Genomic DNA, 14,579 nt, shown 5'->3' with positions numbered 1-14,579 from the left:
TTCTGGGTCACAGCGGCCTCTGACCTCAGGGCAGCGATGGTGTTAGGGGTCTCGCATTATAGAAATTTAATGCTTGGAAGTGGGGGAGGCAATGGGACATGTATGTGTCTTGCAGGGTTCTTTCTTGACTGCCCTATTATTTGGGGTGGCCCAGGGAGGGGGGCGTACGGAGATTAAGATTTGCTCTGGAGAGCTCAGAGTCTAGGAAGTGGAAACAAATCTTGGATGAATTTGCTGGCTACAATAATGAACACGGGGGTGGAGTGGCCGGGCGGGGGGTGGGGGTGGGGGCGGTGGGGAGAAGAGAAGAAAAAGGATTCTGAGAAATTGGAGAGACAAAATCAAGGGAAAACACAGGATCGAAAGTGACAGCAAAAGCCAGAGAAGAGAGAAGGTAGAACAGAGAAAAGGAAACGGATTCCAAAGAAGATGGAGACGGCATCTTTGGTCTCGTTTACCCGGTGGATAAACGTGGATTTTTCAGAGGTTAGGTAACTGCCCAAGGCCACCGAGTTTAGTGCCAGAGCCAGGATTCTCGGCTCCACAGCCGCTATCCGCCCGGGGAAGGGACGCGCGGGGCGGGCGAAGCTTCTGCACCAGGAGATCGCCGTGGAGACGGCGGGGCGGGGAGCCGTCGTTGCCTCCCCAAGCAAGAGCACCTGTCAGGGGCGCGGCCCGGGGGCGCCTTCAGAGGTCCCCTCCCTCGTCTGGGCCGAGGAGTGAGGCGCCACATCTCTCCGCTCCCCGTCATTTCCAGGTTCTTCCTGGGTTGCAGCCGGTTTCCACAGCCACGGGCATCGCGGGATGCCCCCTCCTCGGGGCCGCGCCTCCAGCTCCGACCGGACCCAACAATGCTCCCGGAGGGCTGCGGGTGGGGCCTGCACTTGATGGGTGCCGATAGAACCACCGGCTTCAGGGCTCAGGCGCCGGGCGGGGACAGCGATCCCTCTCCAGGAGACCAGACTCAGACCCGAGGGAACGGGGGTGTTTAGTAACCTCAGGGTAACGTACATGAATGGACACAAATACTTAAGACTAGGGAGCTGTGCACCTCCTAGGACAAAAACAAAACAACCACAAAGGAACAATGCCCCACACAGTCTATATCGCAAATCGATGCAGTTTCACGTTAGGAGCATTCTATTCGATGAATAGCTCCTGCCAATCCTTAGTGATTACTTAATGATTATTAATTGACGAGACACCTTTCACCTGAAAATGGCTTGTCTGCATTGTCTTTCTTAGCAGAGAACTGCAAATTAAAGTTTCTTTGTTAGGGAGAACAAAGAAGAATCCAAATTATTTTAAGGAGGCTTTAGCGTTTGACTTGGCAAACTGTTGCTAAAGATCAACCTTAGCTCTTTGACTCGCCCCCTCTCTTGTCACAGCCTCACTGCGGAGTTTTCTTTGCAACTCCCAGCAGGTTTAGGGGCCTCCATTTTGAGCGATTAGCAATTTAGAGTTAGGAAATTTGGAAGCCTCCTAACTTTTACTTTCACACCGGAGGCAAAGGAGCCTGGAGAAGTTAAGGCCATCGTGGAAGTTTGTACCCAAGCCGGGACCGGACCCCAGGTCCCTGCTCTGGTGCTCTGCGAGCTCCCTCCTTGCAGTGGTGGCCAGACTGCTCCGAAGACCTACCTCCCGCCACGTGGCCCCGCATCCTATGCTCTTCCTCCCTCTTGTGAGCCCAGTGAAAACTCTCCTCTTGAAAGTTTGTCGACAAGGCAATGCCTTCTTCCTTTTCATTTAAAAAATTATTTTCTTCTGCTGTCAGATTCTTGCTGACATAGATCAGGGGTGGAAAAATGTGTGGTATAGAATAGAGTCATTAGTAAATCCATCTCGTTTTTTGTTTCATTTGACAGCAACACATTAAATTAATCCCTGTCCCAAAGAATCACATTAAGGGAGCTGTCAATGCTAATCCCCAGCTCATTGTTGCTACCTAGCTCCGGGTTGATTTTAATAGGTCGCTCTGACATTTGTTTCTTCAGAGGCACATGGGTGACTTCATCCAGACCCAAATCTATTCTTATTGAAAAGTGGAGGCCGGGCAAGTTTCTATAGACCCTGGATTCTCTGGGCTTCTCGCTTGGGGTTTGGGTTCTTGTTGGAAACGTTGATTCACACGTATACCTCTAACTGAGTAAACATGCTATAACAATAAAAAGAAAGAAAGCATCCTCCCTGAGAAAAACAAAAAGCTGATATTTTAAAATTTAAAAATAGGATGATATATCTATTGTTCTTATACTTGTTTTTAGCATCCTGTATTTGCTACCACTGTTATCTATAAATCTGACTGTATACAAACCAGATTTAAGATACAATTTATTAAAAAAAATAAAGTGGCTGAGAGAGGAATAGATTACATAAACAAATGAAAAGGGGAGAAGAGGCAAGGATGGAAAAACCTGGAGAAATATAAGAATAAAATATCTATAGAAAAGATGGAAAAAATAGGATATTTACTGACAAGGAAGAATAAGTAGTAATTTGGACGGAAAGAATTAAGGCAGTACAGAAACTAGGAAAAATATATTTCAGTAAGATTAAACTATTCCTTTAACCAACATTTAGAAACTATGTAATATGAAATGTTTTCTTTAAATGTAATCTCTCTGCCTCTCTCTCCCTTGCCTTCTGTGCCCTACATCCCATCCTGATATAGATTATGCAGCTTTTGTGTTTATGACATTTAGGGATTCCAGATATGACAATCATATATTAGCTTTTGTCTGGGTGGATAAGAGAAAGCAGAGGACTGATCCAAACATAAATCATTTAACCTGTTCTTAAAATATGCTTCCCTCCTGGTTATTCTTATTTTTATAGGTATTTGGCAAGGTTTTAAAGATGAAATGGGGACTAAAATTTGAGAAATGGGCATCTGTTATTTAACAAACTTATTTTGCATGATTAGTGTACAAATACTACAGATGTGCTATATCCATATAATCAGAAAAAGTATGTATATTCTATTTTTATAGACTGATCCATACTTTATTCAGATTGCAAGGTGATGCTGTAAATCTTTTGATCAAAGGAACACTTGCTTCTGCCTCATTTACCCCTGAGAAATCTCTTTTTTCTTCTTCACCAAACATGATACAGTTGTACCTCTTACTTTGAGGATTTTAGTTATTTTACTTTTATTATAATTTTCATCCTTTTTTCTTTCTTTATCTCCTCAATTATCTCTGGACAAAACCATTTTAAAGTTACTTTTATACAATCTCTGTAAAAAAACAGTTTCACTGAGCTATCTATTGAAGGCAATTTTATTTATTTGATTGAACATCTGGGGTTTATTCTGAGAAAATGGGCTAGGATTTTGGTGGTTCAAACAATAATACTGCCAAGGATCAGTAAGAAAAGAACTATGCATGCATTCAAGAATCTAGACAAATGTCAGGAGTATGAGAAATAAGAACTTAGGTTCATATTGCTTCAGTGGACTAAGACCTAGTTGACATTTTAGAAATTGGTAGGTTAGAGTAGACATGAATGGAATGCTAAAACTCCAGGGACTCCAAACTTAACTGTGCCTATACTCAGCACAATGTCTTGTATATAGTAGGCACTCAGTAAATAATCCTTATATCAGTAATGAATGTGTGTGTAACACATGCATAGAGGAAGGAATGCAGGATAGAATGAATACAGAGAGGAAACTGAAAAGAGAAGACCAGAGGAAGTGACAAAGTTGGATATTGCTAGTTGTAGAATTGGGCATGGTTGGTAGTGCCTTGCTGGATTGCAGTGAGTGAAGAGCTGGCTTAGTGGGAATTAAAGCAGAGGGTAAAGCCAGTAGGCAATAATGCAGTAGATATCTAAGTACTTACTTCTGGAAATGTATCCATATGCACTGTTCATTGTATTCATGCTCAGATAAGAGCTTTGCCTTCAAGGAATATGTATTTCAAAGGAAAACATGTGCTCATATTTAGATAATTCACTATGTGTAATGATGTTGTATAAGGGAGTGACTTTCAGTGATTGAATTTCTGGGTCTACCTCATGGTTCTTTTTTGTGCCGTCAGGAAGAACTCCTCCCTTTCTTCTCTGCTGGACAGAGGAAGCAGGGAATACCCTAGTTACTAGGTGTACTGGTTACTTATGCGGATTTTTTTCAATAGATGGAGTTACACATATGTTGATATATATGCGATTTGATATGTATGCTATTTTGTTGTATTGACAACAAGCTTCAAAACTTCTTATGTCAAATTTTCTGAAGGTGTTAACATCATAGATATTTTTATGCTTAAAAATGTTGAATTTTGTGCCAAAAAAGAGCATTTGCGGGAAGTTTTAATTCATTACTTTATTTTGAAGAAAAGTGCTGCTGAAAGTTATCATATACTTTGGGAAGCTTATGGTGAACATGCTCTATCTCAAGATACTTGTGAATGCTGGTTTAAACGGTTTAAAAGTGATGATTTTGATGTGAAAGACAAAGAACGTCCAGGTCAATTTGAACCATGCTTTGATCGTAAGACGACCAGAATGGGCCAGAAGACACGGCAAAGTAATTTTGCTTCATGATAAAGCACCAGTATACACTTCAAAACCAGTTAAAGACACGTTAAAAGATCTTGCCTGGGAAGTATTAACCCACCCACCATATTCACCCGACCTTGCTCCTTCAGATTACCACATGTTCCCATCGATGGCACACGCACTTTCTGAGCAGCACTTCAAAACGTACAAAGAAGTGGAAAATTGGGTCTCTGAATGGTTTGTCTCAAAACAAGAAAAGTTCTATTGGGACGATATCCACAAATTACCCGAAAGATGGGGAAAATGTGTAGCTAGCGATGGGCATTACTTTGAATAAAGCACTTTTGATGTTTCTCTTGAAATTATCGTGTTTTCTTTGATTACAAATTCCGCCATTTTTAACCAATACACCTGTTAATAATGCGGATTTTAATCTGGGGTTTTCTTTATCCTATGGTAGAATAGAGCCCTGAACACTGCTTTTGCCCCATCACTTATCTGACCTTGAGGTAAACAAACACAGCCTTTTTTTGTTTTTAAAAGGAATTGTTTTTTTTATTAGTAATAACAGGGTGGAGGAACAAATAGAGGTGAAAGGCTACTGCCATTATTCCTTTCTTTTATACACTTAGATATTTATGGAAACACAAATGTATACAGAAAGACCTAAATCAGAGGCTATGTTTCAGATTCCACTTCTCTCTCGAGACATTTGTCACAGGAGTTGGAGTATACCAGCATATGTCTGGGAAGAACAAGGTTTCTGAGAGAATAGTGAAGATCTGAACAGGGTGTGGATATTGCTGGCAATGTCATGGCTTGGACTGGTTGGGGTAGGGACAGGGAAGACGACTTTACCCTTTAATCAACTCTTGTCACTTGCCATTGCTTGTGAACACAGCACACACAGCAGGGAGCAGGGTGAGACGTCAGATGCAGGATTGTTCCTAAGTGTTCATCATTTACTCAGAGCTCTTGATTGCTTCTCATTACTGACCTGTGGCATATTTCTGTGATATTGTTTTCTGGGTAGTAGACCAGGCTGTGGAATATAAAGAAGACCCAAGGGGAAAAAAGAAGGTGGATGAACTTATATACTTTTAGTTTTGTTCTATTGCTTCTATGCCTGTAGAAAAGACTGTAACTGACAACTGCGGACCATTTTCAAACTTAAATTATATCTGTGCAATTTCAAAAGAAAACCCCTGGGCAGGTATGATACCATTTTCTATGCCTGCCAGGGTACCAAGTACATTGAAGGCATTTAGCAAATAATGATAATAATTTAAAGCAATGGGAGCATTGGGTGTATAGGGAGATAAGAAACTGAAAGACCGAGGCCCACTAATAATTAATAATGTCTCAGGAGGTGGTCCCACTGTTTTTGGATTTTAAATCCCCTTGTTCAATTTCTTGCTGGAGTGAATTCCACACAAAAATGAATAATCTTTAATTTGATACTTAGTCACTTCAGTGCCCTGTGCTGAGCTGGCCAAGATTGCATATTCTTATGAAAATTTACGCATTCTTAATCAGTTTGATAATGTTACTCCCCAGGGCTTCTAAATGCAAAAGCAAGAGATCATATATTCAGATATGTGGCTTCAAAGTCATAGGATCATCAGAGAAGTTCACATTTCTCATTTTTAAATTTTTATTCTTGGAATTCAAGGGAAAACAATACCACAAAATCTTCTAAGTAAATACATAATGAAACAAGGCCTGGCACCTGCAAGTGAAGGCTTCACCAGGAATGAATTCTTGTCCTTTTATGTGGTAGGCCTAATTGACACTCATTTTAATAAAATGGCAGGATAACTAGAGTAAACCTTTGATAAAGGTTTGATTACCAATTATTTTGCCGCCCCTGGTGCTCACATCCTGAAGATTGGGAGTCTGCCTTTATTTGGGTTAAAATATTCAGAGACCATAGGAAAGGCTGCCCCAAGGAAAGATCGGAAAGAATGCAAAGTGTATCCTCTGTGCTCTTCTCTGCCAGTGTATTCTTCTTCCTATGTCTGGTTCACCCCTTAGCATCTGCCTTGGCATTGGTTTAGACTTTCCTTCTCTTCCCATATTAAAGCGTATGGTTTTTCGGTTTTTTGAACTGACTTAATTTCATTTTAGATTGTTTTCATAATGTGCTTTAATCCTTCCTCTATATTCCCTTTTTCACAGTCCTATTTTGAGGCAGCTCCATCTCTTGTATGAATTACTGCAATAGCTTATTGAGTGGTGCATTCAGTCTAGTCTTCTTATAGTTCATCTTTCTACCTGCTGTCAGAGTCCCCCCCCCCCCCCCTAAAACCCAAGTCTGCACTTGTCCCTCCTCTGGTTAAAAAATTTGACACCCCACTTCTATAAACTATTGGATAAAATTCATACTTTGTAGCAGAGTATAAAAAGTACTTTGTCATCTGGTGCTTGGCTGTCTTCCTAGCATAATCAATTGCTTCATGGCCAGAGATTTTTATATAGGCCACTTTGCTCCATCCATACCTTTGAACATGACATTCTGTCTGCTTGGATTGTGTTTTTCCCATTTGTTCCCTTGGAAGATGCTCACCTTTTCTTCAAGGCTCACCTTGAAACTACCTTTATTGTATTCAAGTGACAATTATTTCAGATTCTCTTTCAAAGAAATTGATATGGGGATAGAGAGAGTGAATTTCATGGCTATGGGTGGTACATTGGATTATTTTCTTAGTTTCTCTTTCTGATAGTTCATTATTGGTGTTTAAAAATGTCACTGAGCCTGGCCAGTGTGGCTAAGAGGTTGAGCGTCTGCCCACGAACCAGGAGGTCAATTCTTGGTCAGGGCACAGGCCCAAGCTGCAGGCTCCATCCCCAGTAGGGGGCATGCGAAAAGCAGCTGATCAATAATTCTCTCTCATCATTGATGTTTCTATTTCTCTCTCCCTCTCCCTTTCTCTCTGAAATCAATAAAAATATATTTTAAAAAATGCCACTGTTTTCTGAATATTAATTTTGTATCCTGCTACTTTACTGAATTAATTTATAAATTCTGGTAGTTTTTTGGTGGAGCCATTAGGTTTTTTCTATACAGAATCATGTAATCACAAATAATGACATAATGACAACTTTACTTCTTCCTTTCCCATTTGGATTCCTTTTATTTGTTTTTCTTGTCTGATTGCTGTGGCTAGAACTTCTAGTACTATGTTGAATAAGAGTGGTGAAAGTGGTCATCCCTGTCTTGTTCCTGATCTTAAGGGAAACACTTAGTTTTTGCCCATTCAGTATGATGTTGGCTGTGGGTTTATCACATATGGCCTTTATTATGTTGAGGTACCGTATTTTCCGGCGTATAAGACGACTTTTTAACCCAGGAAAATCTTCTATATGCCCAGTCGTCTTATACGCCGGAAAATACGGTATGTTCCTACTTTGCTGAGAGTTTTTATCATAAACCAGAGGCCCGGTGCATGAAATTCGTGCACAGGTAGGGTCCCTAGGCCTGGCCAGCGATCAGGGTCTACCTGTGGGGCGACTGGCGGGGCAATCGGGGGGCCCCCACTGGCACCCGCCTTGGCCAGCCTGGTGTCACCCGCTCGCCTGCCCCGCCCCCTGCCGTTATTGCCAGTCACCTCCCTCTGTGGGGAGACCGGTGAGGCAATTTGGGGGGCCCTCACTGGCACCCGCCTTGGTTGGCCTGGGGCCTGTGGGCTGGGGACAGCTCCTGCATTGAGCATCTGCCCCCTGGTGGTCAGTGCACTTCATAGTGACCAGTCATTCTGCTAGTCGTTCTACTGTTTGGTCAATTTACATATTAGGCTTTTATTATATAGGATAGGTGCTGGATTTTATCAAATGCTTTTTCTGCATCTATTAATATGATCATGTTGTTTTTATTCTTCATTTTGTTTATGTGGTGTATCACATTTATTAATCACATTTATTAATATTGTACCAACCTTGCATCCCCAGAATAAATTCCACTTGATTGTGGTGCATGATCTCTTTAATGTATTGCCGGATCCAGTTTGCTAATACCATGTTGAGAATTTTAGTATCCATGTTCATTAGGGATATTGGCCTATAATTTTTTTTTCTTTGTAGCATCTTTATCTACAGAATTAGGATAATGGAATTAGAATAATAGTCTCATAAAATGAGCTTGGGAGTCTTCCCTCCTATTGAATTTTTGGGAATACTTTGAGAAAGATGGGTGTTATTTCTTCTTTGAGTGTTTGGTAAAATTTGCCTGTGAAGACACCTGGTCCAGGAATTTTGTTTGCTGGGATATTTTTAATTACTACTTCAATTTCATTAGTTGTAATAAGTTTATTCAGGTTTTCTAATTCTTCCTATTTGGAAGACTGTATGCTTCTAGTAATTGATTTATTTTTTCCAAGTGTTTCTGTTTGTTGTTTTCAAATTATTTCTTACTAAGACTTATCTAGTACATGCAACAAAATGATTGTATATATGTCCAACTTCCCAACCAGACAGTAAACTTCCTGAGGGTAGGACACTGTTTTATTTATTTTGAGATTCTCAGCATTTAGTCTAGCTGTGGTAGACTGACAATATATATTTGAATGAATGAAAACTAACTTCATTATTTAATGCCTTTTCTAACAAAGAGCTTAGGAAGTTACAAAGTTGGTGTTGCTATCATAATGGGTGATAAAGTATTATCTTTTCCAGTAACATACTTATATTTTAATACGGGCTTTCTGGAGTCAATTGTTTGAGGTGCAGGACAAGCCATAAAAGGGGGAATTTATCAGTACTGGATTTCACGGAGAGATTTTTTTGGGAGCCTTTCAATGTCTCTGAAATTATAATATACCTTTCTTCAGGGCCAGCAGGGTGTAGAGCCAGCAGCAGGAGGAACTGGCTGAGGGACAGGACTCCTTCCCTACAGGGGCTGATGAAGTGGGATCTAAGACTGGGACCTTACTGCCTGCAACTGCATTTACTTCCTTCCAAATAGTTTTATATAAGCATAGATGATCCAGGAAAAACATAGATTCTAAGTGAAACCAATCAAAACACGAAGTCACTTGAAGTGATAACACAGTGGGAAAGTTCACTTTGTGATCAGTGTATTGCTCTTTAAATATTGTTGTATCTAATAATACACTCTCTTACACTTTCTATGTTGGTATTACTGATCAAATGACACTTAACAGGCATCAAATAAACACTTATTTTCTATGGCATTAATTAAAGAGGATGTTGTCATATTATAGTGGAGACCTCACTGCAGGAAAATCAAGTGAAATGGATCATTGAGATTAACCTGAGATGAATATTTCCTTCCCCCAAATTTAACCTTCCAAGATTTTTAGGTCATGTAATTCTTGATCTCCCCTTTAATAATGAGGTGTACATTTTTACCTTCTTTCCTTCCCTCTTTACAGTATTAATATTAGTACGTCTACCCCTTTTTTTGGTTACACCAAATCTTCTTCTCTTTTTGGTTGGTTAAACCAGTGCAGTGAAATTCATTTTTCAAGCAGCCATCTTCATTAACTGGTGTTTTTGATGGGGTAGATACCTTTGAGAACATCAGCCTTCACCAAGGCTTCTTCCAGACAAACCTTTAAACAGGGAACGCGCCCTTCTTAGTACTATTTCTGGTAAATGGGTTAGGCATTAGAGGCTAGCCTTGGTTAAGAACTTATGAAATTCTGCTTATGGTTTAAGGTGAAGTTCTTTTTAATGTTAAGTCCTATCTAATAAAGAGGGAATATGCTAATTGACCATCATACCATCACAAAAGATGGAGGCGCCCACAGCCAATAAGGAGGGAATATGCGAATTGACTGCCCCACCCACAAATAAGGCGGCGCCCACAGCCACAAGATGGTGGTGCCCAGTCCCCTCAGCCCCACCAGGGCAGCAGGCGTGTGGCACGGCCGGGCCCGCCCCCAGGAGGGTCTGGCCGCTCTGCATGTGCCTGCCTCTGGAGTCCCCCAGCCCCTGCCCCAGGGCCGGCCCAAGGCACAGGCAAGCCTTGGATGTCAGCTGCCCAGCCTCCCAGGGTCGGCCCGAGGTGCAAGCAAGCCTCGGATGGCAGCTGCCCAGCTGCTCAGGGCTGCCCGAGGCCCAGGTAACCAGGGTCGGCCGAGGCTTGTGATGCCAGCAATGGCAGCAGCAGAGGTGTGATGGGGGCGTCACCTTCCCCTGATTGCCAGGTTGCCTCCCACCCCTGAGTGCTCCCGGACTGTGAGAGGGGGCAGGCTGGGCTGAGGGACCCCCCCTCCAGTGCATGAATAGGATAGGGGTGCAGTGTAGACATGCTGGATAAACACGTAAACTAACAGATGTTTAATAGAATTTGAGCTTATTCCTCCCTTGTGAAAATGTTGCTCAGCTCTAATAAAACATATATGCACTATCCTCCAGAGACTCTAAGAACATAAATGGAGGTTAAACAGCTGGACAGAATGGCAATGTTTTAAAATACATCTGTGAATCAAAGTTAGAAAGCAAAAAGACCCTTTTAACTTCAAAGGTAGCCAATTAAGTTGCAAACACTATTGATAATAGTTGCTTTATTCAGAGCCTTATTATATAAAACACCATACTGTCTTGAAACTGAAGAGGTTGCTAAGAAGTCGTCTCCATAATCCATAATCGAAAGAATCATAAATGTAACAATTATTTTCCTCTATGATTACTTTCACAATGTCTTGTTCTCTGTAGGACCCTTGTTGTTTTTTTTCCTTTCATCACATTGCAACAATCAAGCAATTATAGTGTGATTCTTATTTAAGATTAAATTTTGCATGTCTACTGAGGTCTATAAAAGTCTCTTTTTTCATAATTGTGAACTATGTTTATATAATTAATCAACTTTTTAAGTAAGTAGCATTGATTGCAATATATGCTTTATAAGTAATACCTATTTGGTCTAAATTTTATAAGTTTTATCAATCCATGACTTATAATGAAGCAATGTAATTAATTTGAAGGTGGACATAAATAGTATAATATTCAAATTGGAGAAACTATTCTGTGTGATGGGAAAAGAGATAAGGAATAAAAACAGTTCTCATGTGGTGTATTTAAATCTAATCTTTAAAAATTTCTCTCATCCTCCAGAAGCTATTTCTGCTTTAAGTATTTTAAAATGTTAGTAATGATCTAAATGAAGATGTTAGCACTTCTCAGGTTTGATATTGTCATTCTGTAGATATCACGCAGTGACAAAAGACTCTTGCAAAAATCTATTTTTTCTTCCCTACATTTAAGAAGTTCAGATAATATTTTTATCGGAATGATTGCTCTCCAGGCTGGAATGGGAAACTGGCCAGTTTTTTGGGTGGAAACCCTGATTTGAAGGTTGAGTTTAAGGAGAGGAAGAAGCTCTCTTTCTTCTTGAACACCCCTCACTCACCCTCACATCTAGGGGAGAGAAGAGGGAGTGAAAGCAAGTAGGAGAGGAAAAACTGAAGGAAAGTGACTCTCACGCGTTTTGAACAAGTGAACTTAAAGATCTCCACATGTAAGTTCAAACTCTTCTTATTTAAAATTTAAAAAGCCATCAAGTTATGTCATCTTAACAAAACCTAACAGCACTTTATAATATTTTAGACTATATTTATAAAACATTCAAATATTTCTTTCCATTTGTATTTTAACAAAATTCAAAATACATTTGTATCTTAATGAAATACTATCTATTTTAACACAAATCCTTATGTTTTACATGATTTCAGAGTCCATCTAATTCATTCTCCTAATTGTACGGGAGAACAACTGAGAATTCTATATCATAATGAGGGTGATTACATACTTTATTGTCCAAATCTGGACACTAAGAACAAAATAGGTTGCTCTAATAATTATCCCAGGACAACAAGGTTAAACTGGGAAGCTTGGATTTATGAGCACCTTAATTTAAACAAATAGAAACTAAGATTACCAGATGGTTGAGTCATTAAAATTAATTTAATTGCCTTTTTAGGTCTTCTGCCATTATGACAGAGGGAAAAAGTTAAATTCTCCATTCTAAGAATAGCTAACATTTTTGATTACTTATTATGTACCAGGCATTATTCTGAGTATTTTACTTGTAAAAACGTGATTAATTTTCATGATAACTATGTAAGATTGTTACTCATCCCAATTTTATAGATAACTGATTTCTAGAGAGGTTGAATTTCTTATCCAAAGTCACAAAGCTAGTAAGTACACTGTAAAAAAGATGGGCTTCAAAGCCAAGCATTTTGGTTCCAGTGTCTTAGCCATTACCTTATTCTGCTTCTCATGCTGCTAGCACTGATGGTTGTGGAGGCAGGCCTAGAACAGCAGTGATATTTGAAGGGCTGAGCAGACCTCAGAGGTTTGCAATCCTAGGAGTCATAAATAATTGGAAGTCCAGGGTAGGAGGTTTTGAAGTAGATACTTAGAGATCAATGTAAAATATCTGGTATTAAAAATCAGAAATTACAGAATGAAGCTGCACTTATGGCTGCCCTTCATTGTGCTTGCTAAGGCGTGGGTCTTACATATGGCTTCAAGGAGTGATATCCAGGCGGTGAGCCCAGGATGAACAGTCTGAGGCAAAAAGCATCTGACTGAGGTGGGGAGTAAAGATAGGGAATGGAGGTTCCTGACCATTTATTTATTTGATCACCCATGAACTCTACCTTGGCTGCAGTTTTTTATAGTAGAAGAGAAAGCCTTGCTCTTGCTTCCAGGGAATACTAGGATGAAAAAGAGCTGGTAGAAACAGGGACGAAGGGAGGTTTTTTCTAGTCAATGCACTGTGGCTTCTGGGCACAGGCTGCAGTCCTGGCTACCACTAACCTGTTGGAGACCTTAACAGAGGTTCTACCATGCTGAGGCTATGCTGAGAAATCACTGAGGAACCACTCGACTGATCATTTCTTGATTTTTAGCTCTCTGTGTAGTGGGGAATTATGACATTCAGGAACTGGGAGCAATATACTGCCAATTCTAATATATGTTCTATTGGTCTTTTAGGCAGTTATTTTCATCCTTATCAACCAATATATCTTTAATTACAATAATTTATCATTAGATTGACTTTGGTATAAACATACATCTATGACATATACTTTTAAACCCTTTGATATATTGTGTCTGAGTTTTTCTTTAGTATGAGAACATATGCATTCACCTGGGTCTTAATTGCTTGTATTTCTTAAACTGGCAATCTCAATCTTGATTGTGTTGGTCAGTCTTATTGAGGACCTTTTATTGAATATTGGTACTATGTATGGGGAGAAAATAATTTCCATCTTCAAAGTATAGAAGTAGAAACATATAACAAAAAGCAAAACAAAATAAAAGATAAATAATTTAATCAAAAGTAACATAAGTAGTAGGAAAATGATAATGGAAACTACAGTAATTCTCAGTGATTATAGTTTAAAAGTGCATTCACCAGATATTTTATCCTACCCTAATTTGTTTGAATCTTATTGAGTATTTTTGAAAAATAGTAAAATACAGTGTTAAAATCTAAACAAAGTATTATCTTAAAAAGCTTATGTACTACTTTTTTCATATGTACTATTTTTTAAAAATATATTTTTATTGATTTCAGAGAGGAAGGGAGAGGGAGAGATAAAAACATCAATAATGAGAGAAAATCATTGATTGGCTGCCTCCTGCAGGCCCCCTACTGGCGACCGAGCCCGCAACCCAGGCATGTGCCCTTGACCGGAATAGAACCCGGGACCCTTCAGTCCGCAGGCCGAGCCTCTGTCCACTGAGCCAAACCGGCTAGGGCCATATATACTATTAAAAAGCCCTTTAGTTTTTTATTTATTTTTATTTTTTCTTTATTGATTAAGGTGTTACATATGTGTCCTTATCCCCCCATTGTCCCCCCCCCCCCAACTCAAGCCCTCACCTCCCTAGTGTTTGTGTCCATTGGTTATGCTTATATACATGCATACAAGTCCTTTGGTTGATCTCTCCCTTTTCCCCACCCTCCCCTACCTATCAGACCAGGTTTAATCTACCTTTTGTAAGTACCCTCTGAGGTTTGACAGTCTGATCGATGCTTCTCTGTGTCTGGATATGTTTTTGTGCATCAGTTTATGTTGTTCATTATATTCCACAAATGA

This window comes from Cnephaeus nilssonii (assembly GCF_951640355.1).
Source record: "Cnephaeus nilssonii genome assembly, chromosome: 9".
In the NCBI taxonomy this organism is placed as follows: Eukaryota; Metazoa; Chordata; class Mammalia; order Chiroptera; family Vespertilionidae; genus Cnephaeus; species Cnephaeus nilssonii.
Note: the sequence above shows the minus strand (reverse complement) of the source record.